Source organism: Musca autumnalis, unplaced genomic scaffold (assembly GCF_047663935.1).
Source record: "Musca autumnalis isolate F117 unplaced genomic scaffold, ASM4766393v1 scaffold_1, whole genome shotgun sequence".
Taxonomy (NCBI): domain Eukaryota; kingdom Metazoa; phylum Arthropoda; class Insecta; order Diptera; family Muscidae; genus Musca; species Musca autumnalis.
The window spans coordinates 197996450-198008611 of NW_027411644.1; the positions used below are offsets into that span (position 1 = coordinate 197996450).

General features: G+C 38.9%; 1 protein-coding gene across 3 annotated transcripts in view; it reads right to left on the minus strand.

The window, feature by feature from the left end:
* LOC141391035 (uncharacterized) overlaps positions 1 to 11825 on the minus strand; it is a 105627-nt gene extending 93802 nt beyond the window's left edge. The window contains exon 1 of one of the 3 annotated variants that reach the window (XM_073963952.1): positions 11628 to 11820. The gene's annotated coding sequence lies outside the window, so the exon portion shown is untranslated. Of the gene's footprint in view, positions 1 to 11109; positions 11383 to 11525 lie in introns of those variants that run through there. The other 2 variants (XM_073963954.1, XM_073963953.1) reach the window with 2 other exon arrangements.
* Between the last annotated feature and the right edge of the window lie 337 nt (positions 11826 to 12162).

Here is a 12162-nt window from a genome sequence, read left to right on the forward strand (position 1 = left end):
GAATTACATGTGAAAATGGTGTAGTCATAAAAGACAAAAAGGTTTTCTCATAACAAACCACAAGGTATTCTGATAAAAGACACAAGGTCTTCTCATAGAAGATCACAAGGTTTTCTCATAGAAAACCATAATGTCTTCTCGTAGAAGACCATAATGTCTTCCCATAGAAGGCCATAAGGTCTTCTCATAGAAGACCATAGGGTCTTCTCATAGAAGACCATAGGGTCTTCTCATAAAAGACCATAGGGTCTTCTCATAGAAAAGAAGAAAATATGGTCTTCTCATAGTAGGCAATATGTTCTTATCATAGAACACCATAGGGTCTTCTCATAGAAAACCATAAGGACTTCTCATTGAAGGCCATAAGGTCTTCTCATAGAAGACCATAAAGTCATCCCATAAAAGACCACAAGGTCTTCTCATAGAAGACCATAGGGTCTTCTCATAGAAGACCATAAAGTCTTCCCATAAAAGACCACAAGGTCCGCTCATAGAAGACCATAGGGTCTTCTCATTGAAGACCATAGGGTCTTCTCATAGAAGACCATCATTTCTTCCAGAAGGTCTTCTCACAGAAGACCATAGAAGTCTACAAGGTCTTCCTATAGAAGACCACAAGATATCATAGAAAGTCTTCTCATAGAAGACCAGAAGGTCCACAAGGTCTTGTCTCATACATCCGCATCTTTGCTCATGCATCATGGGTACATCTAAGGGATTGTCACAGACTTGTCCATGTGTGGGACCACGACAGGTACTATGTTGCTGCATGCTGCGTGAATACAGCACTTAGCGAGTCGTCGTCGGCTACGAAACTGAACCGCAGTCCCCCCAACAGCAGCCACACAAGCAGTACTTAATACCAGCCGTTGATGTTCCAATCCCTGGAATTGCATCTTTTTTCAATTTAATTGCAATGAAGTCCGAGGTAAGATCGAGGAAATAGTGGATTTCATGAGCCGGAAGAATATCAGGGTCGCGGCGGTGCTGGAAACAAAGCTCAACAACAACTGCAACTTAGGATCGCACCAGAAGTGGAGGTGGGGGGTTAGCTTTCCTATTGCACCAGTCTGTTAAATACAGACCTATCTTGCTTGAGCCTGGCCCGTAAATGGAATGTATGGGGGTAGCAGTCAGGTGTGGAACTGCCGAAGTTGAGTTGCTGAACGTATACATCCCGCCAAAAAATAGCTGTGCTCCAGGTTATAGGCCCAAGATTAGCCCGCTTTTGGAAGGACCTACCCGTCTAGTCTCGGGGGACTTAAAGGCTCATCATGAATTGTGGCATTCGGTCCTCGGAAACGACCAGAGGGGTATAGCGCTGGCCGAGCAGATAGATAGCTCTACGTTTCGCACAGTCAATGAGGAGCAGAATTAGCGGAGAGTGTCACAGTTCGCCAAATGGCGTCACCTTGCAACCCGTCATTTCTCAGACCAATCCGTCATGGATCAGACCATCTCCCAATAATTGCCTCCATCGGCAGAACACCTGACTTCATCACCTCTGAACGACGCACTTTCATCAATCATTGGAAAGCTAACTGGCCGAGTTTCAGAGAGTTCAATAATCACCGCTTCAGAGATCTGCCCAACCCTTCTGATATTCGGGTAGCAGAAAGTACCTTTCGAGACATTATCAGTGCTGCAGTCGCTCGCCTGCTGGTCGAAGACCCGAAGTGAGACCAAACTTCGTTGTGCCAAACCCAGTGGCCCCAGAGTCAGGGAGCTGAATCTGGAAGTTTACAGGTTGGTCGTTGAGCATAGGAGGAAAAAGTCGCGAAATCATCTGAAGAGTAGCAAGATTGGAGCCGGAATAAGTGAATTGTGGGCAATGGCTAAGTCAATCTCAAACCCTGGAAAGAAGTATGTTAGGACCTCAGTCACATTTGGCGACGTTACGCTGACTGAACCGAAGAGGTGCGAAAGTTTTTTCAGTCGACAATATGTCGAACACGCCAGGAGTGATAGGGCGATGATAAGAGTACTACGTCGCATTAGATCTCTTCCTGCCGAGGATGGACCACCACAATTTACAATGGAAAAAGCGTTGGCCCCTGATGGAATTTCCATGGTAATGCTGAAACAGCTGAATATGCCGGGAGTCGAGTATCTCACTAAAGTTCTCAACCTTTCGCTAGCCTGGAAAATGGGCAAGGTGGTTGCGCTACTGAAGCCAGGCAAGGATACCGTAGCAAAGAACCTTGAGGCTTTAGTCTTCCCCAGCGTTAGAAATAACTAAACAGTTTGCCGATCAACAGCATGGATTCCGTAATCAGCACAGCCAGACAACAGCGCTACACGCCATCTCCACACATATCTGTCGAGGACTCAACCAGAGCAGGCCATGTGACAGAACAGTGATGTTGGGGCTTGACTTATCAAAAGCCTTTGATACTGTCAAGCACTCCATGCTGTTTGAGAACATCGAGCGGACAACCCTGCGGTCAAGTTTGAAACATTGTGTAGTCAATTGTATGTGTGGACGCGAGTCAGGAACAAGAAGTCCAATCCCCGTAGAGTGAAACAGGGAGTTCCCCAAGATGGGTAATATCTCCGGATGGGTCAAGCACTCCATGCTGTTTGAGGACATCGAGCGGACAGCATTCCGTCCAAGTATGAAACGTTGGATAATTAATTATATTTGGCATGGAATTCAGGAAAACAAGTCCAAGCTCCGTAAAGTGAAACAGGGAGTTCCCCAAGGTGGGGTGATATCTCCGGTACTGTTTAACCTCTACCTCTACTTTATTCCGCCCCCTCCAGAGAACATTGAAATCCTAAGTATGTGGACGATTGTACGATCTTGGTGACGTCAGGTACCTTCGCGAATGTCATGTGTGAAAAGCTGACCTCCTCGACAACGTGTTCGCGTCGTCCGCACATGCCACAGCTATCTGCTCAAGCCGCAAACCGGCAGCACTTGGAGTGCAGATAAAGAAACCTTGTTGGCCACATATAACGCAATAGGTCGCTCTGTGGTAAGCTATGCGGCACCAGTTTGGTTCGCGAATGTAAATGCAAGGCGATGGAAAGATATTGAAACTTGTCAGAATGCCGTACTGAGAACACCAAGGGTGCCTCCTCAGGTCTCCAGTGAACCACATACATGAGGAGGCAAATATTCTTCAAGTACAGCAAAAAAATTGCATGCTTTCGTTGCAGTACTTGCTCGGGTGTTATCGTGAGCCATCCTAATCACCATATGGTCGATAGGACCCCTAACCAGCCAGCCAGGCAGGTCAAGAGTAGGGATAGGTAATGGAAAGCAATAATCGATTTTTCGACTTTTCGATTTTGGTCTAAAACTAAAAATGCGATTTTTCGGTCTTGCGATTATTTCAGTTGTTTTAAAACTCGACTTTCGACTTTTTCATAACCGCAGAAAATCGATTATAATCGACTATTCGTCGATTTTCGAGTTTTCTTTAGAAACTGTAAAACCGCCAAAAGTGTAAAACCGCCAAGTCCACAATCTATGGGCAAACTCGAAAATCGATCACAAGATAATCGATTATGCGATTTTCCCTCCAGACAAAAGTCGACTACGATTTTTAGATTTTCGACTGCAAAAAGTCGATTAATCGATTAACCGAAAGTCGACTTACCTATCCCTAGTCAAGAGGGATCTTCATGATGTAGAAAGTTAGGTCTAGTGTTACAAGTGAGAATCTTTAGATCAACAGGCATATCAAACAGGTTTGAATAGCATTCATACGGATGCAGTCGCATGTGCCATAAACAATTATCTATCGCATCTGAAGAGCGCCAGCTGCCACGACAAACCAGAGTAGTTTTGAGTAGTTAATTTTGGATCAAATATGGTCGGGATGGTGCAGCCGTCTAAATTCCAATTGTGCAAGGATCGATGACACCGTGCAAAACATGTGTCCAGCATGCGGCACAGGCCAGCACGATAAACTGCACCTTTTCAACTGCCCTACTCAACTAACTCCAGCAAATCTGTGGTTACATCCCATCGAAGCAGGTCTTCTCATATATGGATATTATGTTGGCGCCCAACGTCATTACACATACACAAAAACATCTCTCTTGTTTCGAACAAATTCCGACCCTGGTTCTATATTTCAGCTTAAATAAAAACTTGTTGATGCAGAACGACATTAACCTATTAAAAATATAACCATTTTAAAGTCTTCTTCTCATATTACTTATTTCCGCAATTATTCCCAACTTTATCACTGTGTTCTCTTTGCAAATACAAATCGGTCACGCGTGCTTTATTGCATGGTCACAAAGATGAAATCATTTGAAAAATCTTTACAATGTAAACAAAAAAAATACCTCTGATGATGCGCACTTCCAACTGGCATTCTCTGGAAGGTAAGTAGTACGGCGGCGGCAAAAATGGCCACAAGAATTCCAAATGGCATTCTTCTTCTTGCAGATCCACATTTTGTGTTCGCATTTTCTTCAATGGTGCGTTCCTTCGTTCGTTCCTCTTCTTTCATTGATTCTCCTCCTTTCTTTTTGCTCTTAAAAAAGCAACAATGCAAACCGTTTTCTTTGGCTGGCTACAATTCACATCCAAAGATGCTTCTAACGAAGCATCATCATCATCATGTATGTACGTGTGCCCCGTTTTAATGGTGTTCGGTTCTCATAACTGTCTTGCGAACAAGCAGTTTACACGTTCGAAATGTCAACACACAAACAAAACATACAAAAGTGTAACAGATCTGTTGTTCTACTATGGCTCACGCACGTACGAGTACATATCGTCTAACGCTCACGTTCTTGCGTCTTTAGTTTTTGTTAGGCTTTTCACCCCGAAAGTGACACTTCCAATTGACAGTGGGTGTCAAACACATGTTTACATCAACACATGTGTGTTAGGAGGAAACATGCATTATTAGGCTGGGGATGCATTAGACCTCTAGCGTTGGTAATAACCGTAAATCTAAGAATGTCATTCATTTATTGGCTATAAGGAACTACAGAATATTCTGGCTTATTGGGTAAGAGGTATTATGAGGGAAAACATGGCTTATTATCTCTTTAAAACTGTCTAGTCCTACGCAAGTACTATGTACGAAGCTTTTAAACTGCAGCTCATAGATCATCTTACCCAACACATGTAGCTGCATGTGATAGCTGTTGCGTACAGTAAACTTCCACGTAATTATGTAGGTCATGTCTGTTATTAATATTGCTTTTATTTTCTTATGTATTTTTTCACTCGAATTCAATGACGTAAGTCATAAAATGTGAAGATTTCAATTGTTGCTAATTAAACGAAAAATATTAATTGAAACTTTCACATTTACTTTCAAATGCAAATAAAATTTAAGCAATAAAAAAACCGAAAAATGAAATTGACAATGTCATGCCAATTTTGACTAGACAGTTTTTGTCTTTTTGTACATTCAGCTTTATGGCTAAAGAAACAAACGAAAATGGACATTATAGAAATAATGATTTCTATCCCACATACATATGTAAGTATGACAGGATGACAATGCAACAGGCATTTCAAGACGTCTTGTTACAAGCTCAAAGATGTCGCCCCACAAATCAGCAACGGTGTTCCACCATCTTTCAGCTGAGGGCATTAAAATCCCAATCCCATGACAGCCAGGAATCCATAACACTATCTACAAGGAAGCTGTTCGGATGAAGAAGTACTAGGAAATCATATTTTATGTGGGGGAGTGGACCATGCACTTTAAGGACAAACACCTTGAGACCTTCGAATATCAGAGAGTGGTCTTAGAGAATGAATATGTAGAAATTAAGTTGGCTGCGCTCAAATTGAAAGATGGAAAAGTTCAAACAATCGTAGAACTCCAAAATGTGTATGATGATTGTTACCCAGCTAAATGGCAGAAGGTATACTTCGACTCCAGCAAATGTTCGAAGAGAAAGGTCATACCACACACAAGTTCAGCATCATGTGCTGGATCGCGTTTTTTCCATTGAGTCAATTAATTGATAAGAAATTATGCTAAAAAACAGGCGGCTGCAGAGGCGACATGAAGTTTATCTTCCTTAAATTCACTGAGAGGTGTGAGGTCCCTTTTGTACAGTTTAAGGAAACTTCGCACTGGGAAAGTGGAAAATGTATTAAATGGAGAATACATTATTTAACGCATTATAATAATAACATTACACAATTAATTCCAAGGAATCGGCAGAGTAATTCCACTTCGCACCATTCTACTGGTGGTTTTCCTACAACGTGGACCAATACCCACATTTCTATTCAGAAAAAGGTTATAGCTCCAACGGAGACTAAATATTCCCTAATACAATTTCAGTACCGCTGGCAAGATTCATGGGGGCAACCGTGGTGGAGAAGTTTTGTGACCACTGGACGCCTCAAATATTAAAAAATATAACCAAAATTCTCAAAATACCTAAAATTTGGGAGGAACCTTTATATTAGGGATATACCAAAACATGGGCCTACTTTGATCATTTTTTGGAAGTTTCCCGACCACTGGGAATTTTAAATATTACAAGAAGTTCTGTCAAAATATGTAGTCAAAATTCTCAAGATACTTAAAATTGGGAGATACTGTTATATGTGGGTTGTACCATAAAGTGGACCTATGATGACAACTTTAGTTGGAGAAGTTTTGTGACCAATGGGAAGCTCAAATGTCAAATTACAGGTAGTTCGGATAAAAAAATTTAACTAAAATCCTCAAAGTACCTAATTCGGGAAGTACCATTATATGGAGGCTATTCTAAGACTTTTGAGCAGTGGGAAAGAAAATAACTAATTTGATATGAAAATGTTGCTAAAAACGTCAAAATACTTGAAATCGAGAGGTACAGTTATATGAGGGGTGTACCTACACATGGACCCACGTTGGCAATTTTTGTGGGAGAAATTATACGCCCTCTGGGAAGTTCAAATTTTAAATTACCGCTAGTTCGCTCATTAGCCAAAATTCTGAAAATACCAAACATCGATGGGTACCGTTATATGGGGGCTACACTAAAAAGTCGACCTATGTTGACAATTTTTGTGAGAGAAGTCGTACTACCATTGCGAACTTCAAATGTTCAAGTACCGCTAGTTCGGTCAGAAAATGTATCATTTAACCTCTTCAAAAAACCGAAAATCATGAGATACCGTTATATTGGAGCTATACCAGCACATGGACCCACGTTGACAAATTTTGGAGAAGAAGTTTTGCTGCCACTGGGAACTACAAATGTTCAATTACCGCTAGTTTGATCAAAAATTTTGCCAAAACTCTGAAAATACAAATAAATGTGCATTGGCTAAAAGCTTCAAAAATACCGAAAAATACTCGGAGAAAGTCTTGTAGCCCCAAAGAGTAAATACCAAATTTCAGCCAATTTCAGTAAGATAATGTTGTTTCAAATACTGAATATCGGGAGCTACCATTCTATTGGGGCTATATCAAAACGTGGACCTATACGGACAAATTTCTAGGGGCAAGTTTCGTAGCCTCAAATAAGTCGAAATACCAAAAGTCAGCCCCAATTCTATAGGGGCTATATCAGAAGGTGGACCTATACTGACGGGGAAAGTTTCGCAGCCACAAAGAAGACCAAATAACAAATTTCAGCCATTTCGGTGAGATAATGTAGCGAAAACCTTCAAAATACCGGAAATCGGGAGGTACAGTTTTATGGGGTACTATATCAAAACGTCCCCCACGTTATAACAATACCAAACATACTTGGAGTAATAGAAACTTCTGTACCAAATTATACAGCTCTCTCTATTGCGAACTGTACATTGATTTCAACTGATGGACGGACCGACATGGTTATATCGACTTAGAATTTTATGCTGATCAGGAATATACATATGGGGGTTTCTGAGTGAAATCGGACACTTTTTCAAGATGAGGTTTTTGATTTCCTTTATTTTTTGCTATGGCGATGCTGCTCATCAGCAAAAACAACAACATGATAAACATGATAAAAAAAAGATTTTTCAAATTGGACCAATATTAAAGAAGTTATGAGTATTTCATTGCATGTAGTTTTTGCAGAAGTTGACTTTTTCAAGGCGCGATATCTCTGGAACCGTTAGTCAAAAAAAATCTGAAAATATACTAAAAGGTTTTGCTGATGAGCAGCATCACCATAGTAAAAAATAAAGGAAATCAAAAACCTCATCTTGAAAAAGTGTCCGATTTCACTCAGAAACCCCCATATATATTTTATATATTAAAAATTTAGAAATTTGATTTAAATGAAAAAAATTGTCATGACAGGACTTAAAACGGACTCTATGTGAATACAAAACCGGTGCCCCCGCGGTGGTCGCTAACGTCAAAAGTTCTGGTCCACTAAATTTGTAATTTGTTTAAAATATAGTATCTTATATTCTCTCGTTTAAACACTACGGTAATTTATTATACCGTGTCTTAAAGATGATCTGACAGAGAAAAAATACCCTCATATTTTACGTTACGTTTTTCCCATATAAAAAGTGGACGTTTCTGGTCAAGCCACTCCCACACCTTCCAATATTTTGATTTAATTTTTTTAGTTTCAATATATTTATGATAAAATTCCATATTTAAATTACAAATAGGTGATGACAAAAAACTCTGGTTTTGGACAAATCTGTCGTTCATATCACCCATTATAAAAATTTGAAATAGCAAGATTTGAGGTATTTCCACGAAACGTATCCCATAGTGACGGACATAGGTTATGGTCATTAACAATGTGACCAGATTTAAAAAGGTGTTGCAGCTAAATTAACATTAAAATAATGCTAAAACAAATATTAAAATTACAAAAAATAATGCTAAATAAAAAATGTTTTTTAAATAAATTATACGCTTCACCTTGGTATGGAGGATATATTAAGATTGTTTTTCCGTTTGTAACGCATTAAAATAATAATAAACAAACATATACAATATTTTTTTTTTAACTCCTACCCCCTAAATTTTTCCCATTTGATCTAAAACCTTATACATATATGAAATTTTATGGCGATCGGTTAACGTTAACCCGTGCCAACCAGCGATCTTTGTTTCCATAGTATTTTTATGGACCCAAGGGTATCTTCACGAAATTTTCATATATAAGGTTTTAGATCAAATGTGATATTTTTGTGATTCCTGGGATTAAACTGAGCAAAAAAGTCCAATGGACCCTATGTCTACGGTGAAAATCGAGCCTCCCGATTTTGATTTGAAAATTTTTATTGACATTTTTTGGATATTTTGGCATATAATAGCCAAACCTCTGAGATTTGCCATCCAAGACAAAGACCAAAATTTTAGCCAACACAATAATTAAGAACTCTCTAGTACATCGCCAAGGACCAAAACTGCCTGAAGGAGCATTCCAATGCTTTCACGATGTACTAGAGAGTTCTTAATTATTGTGTTGGATACAATTTTGATCTTTGCGTTGGATATCAAATCTCATTAAGGGCTCATTAAGGTTTTCAAATCGCGACGGCCTAATACATATATTCTTGGTCAGGGTAAAATTCTGAGTCTATCTATGCATCTCCGTCCGACCGTATGCCCGCTAATGGTAATCACTCTAGCATCTACAAAAATTGAGATATGACGCTGAAACTTTGGAAAGTTCGAAAATGGATTATATCGGTCCAAGTTTTTTCAGCTATTTTGAGTTTTTTGTAAATTTCCAGACCGAATTAACTATAATTGGGCAGTTAGAGTTCCTAGCGGTCAAAAACCTTATTTACAAAAACTGTGGAAATAGGTTCATGTTTCGTAAAAGTGCCCATATAACGATACCTCCCGATTTCGGAGATTTTTATATTTTTAAACAAATTTTCTGACCGAATTAGCGGTAATTTGTAATGTTTTTATTATACCTTACACCGCCTTGTGGTAAGGGGTATTATGTCTTTGTGCATTAGTTTGTAACATGCAAAAGGAAACGAGATAGACCCATAGATCCTTTTAGTGATATACATAGAATCACTTTCAGAGTCGATTTACGCATGTCCGTCTGTCCATGTATTTTTGTAAACAAAGTATTGTCCGATTCGCATGAAAATTGGGGAAGATAGTTTTTTTGGCCAAAGGAAGAACGCTATTTATTTTGGTAAAAATTGGTTCAGATTTGAATATATATGTAGCTCCCAAATATTTATTCGACCGATTTGAGGTATTTGATGCACGAAACATGCTATATGTGTGCAATTTTGATGAAATTTGGACTATGTGACGGAATTTGGTCTACAAAAAAAAATGTGAAAAATTATATCAAAATCTGTTCTGATTTGGATTTAGCTCCCATATATATTTTACATATTCGCAGGGGTGTAGGGTATTATATAGTCGGCCCCGCCCGACTTTGATCCTTTCCTAACTGGTTTTTAATTAATTTCTCGTTGGAAATCGAGCTTTATTATCAATAATGCATCTGAAAAAGGAAAGCCGACGACTCGAACCCACACACCCACCACTATGTGACACATATCGGATGTGGGACGGCTTCGCTATCATCTAACTTTTACCCTTTAAATGCAATTTGTTTTTTACAATTCTGAATGTCCTCCCTGTGTTGTTTTTTGATTTGCTTAAGAGTTTTGCGCTATTCTATTGAGCTGTGATGGCTTCTATAAATGTGTATAAACCAATTATTAGTTGATTTTTAAATAATAAAGTACTAAAATATGTGAGATTTTGTGGTAGAATAATGCTAAATTTATAATTGCAAAATGCGAAAAGCTAAATAGAAAATTTACGGCTAAATACAAAAAAATAAAGCTAAATTTAGCTGCAAAAATGCTAAAATGGTCACACTGGTCATGAATTTCATATTTAGTATCTATCTTTCTTGTTTCACTTTTCACTCCATACAAATATCTTTCGCCTGCTTTTCCAAATCTCTTGACTTTACCCAACAAAAAGTACAAAATTTATTAAAACAATATGTATAGTTAGCCTGTTTATTAGTCAAACTTAAGTCCTTGTTAGATGTTTTGTGATACATCAGCTGACTGGAACAGAAGACACATTATCAAAAAATTTAAAAAGGTGTCAGTCTACATACAACCAATCATTAGGTACCAACTTATTAATACTTCACCCCATATTAGTCCATTTCCATAATTATTGACATTTTCGGAAACTGTAAACAATTTTCACATTACTCAATTTCCACCTTTTTTAATCGAAGGACCAAGTTTTAACAACAACAAATCCACTTCTTTTCAATTGTCACATATAATACGGAAATCAGTCCAAATGTTCTTTTTATATTAAACAAAAATTAGAGCACATAAAACACTATTAAAACGAAACAGTTTCGAGCAGTTTCAAATACAGATGAAATTACGACAATGTCCTCCACAAACTGCATTCGACGACACTTGTCCGGTAATATATCAAAAGGAAACTCGTTACAAGTAACACGTTGTAATGTTGCCGTTAAACTAAATGACATCGCAACATATTTCACAGAGGGCTGCAAGGATAACTTATATGCAGACACACACAACCACACACAAAATCACATATGCCAAAAAACAAACCACCGTGCAAATGCAACAAATCGTCCCCCGAAAACTAGACACACACGTCACAACTATTATTCTTCTACAGGATCACCACTTCGTTGATGCAAAATAACTGCGCAATCGCATTAAAATCTCTTTTTTTTTGTGTTTGTTTGGCACGAACCAGCAGCACTATGCAATATTGTTGCTTTTGAGGACTAACTGAATGACGGTCGACTGACTGAATGAATCCGTAGTAGTCCGTATTGTGTGTTTACGAAACGTTAGGTACACGAACAAACGAACGGTGAACGGTAAGCTCAATATAACGTTAGAGAACGTTGAGATACGCACCCGATAAAATCTTGTCATAGACTGAAGCATTTGCCAGAATTGTCTGCGCTTATTTAGTGCCATTGTGTCCATCCATCCATCCAGCCATTCGTCTGTCTGTTTGGTTTGGTTATTCTTCGTTACTGTTGTTGTGGTCTGTCTGGCTGGCTTTGGGGCTTTGGTGTGGCACACAACATAACAAGAACCAACAGCAGCAATCAGCAGTTAACCCATGTTACGCTCTTTTTGGAAGAGAACAATGAGCATAGTAACTCTGGGCTGACATTAGTTTTCAAATTTTGTGAGTGTTGGCTTCTCAGCGTGGATGCCTCCGACTAAATGTGTCTGTGGGGTTCGTTCGATTTGATTGTTTAAGCAGTTGCAAG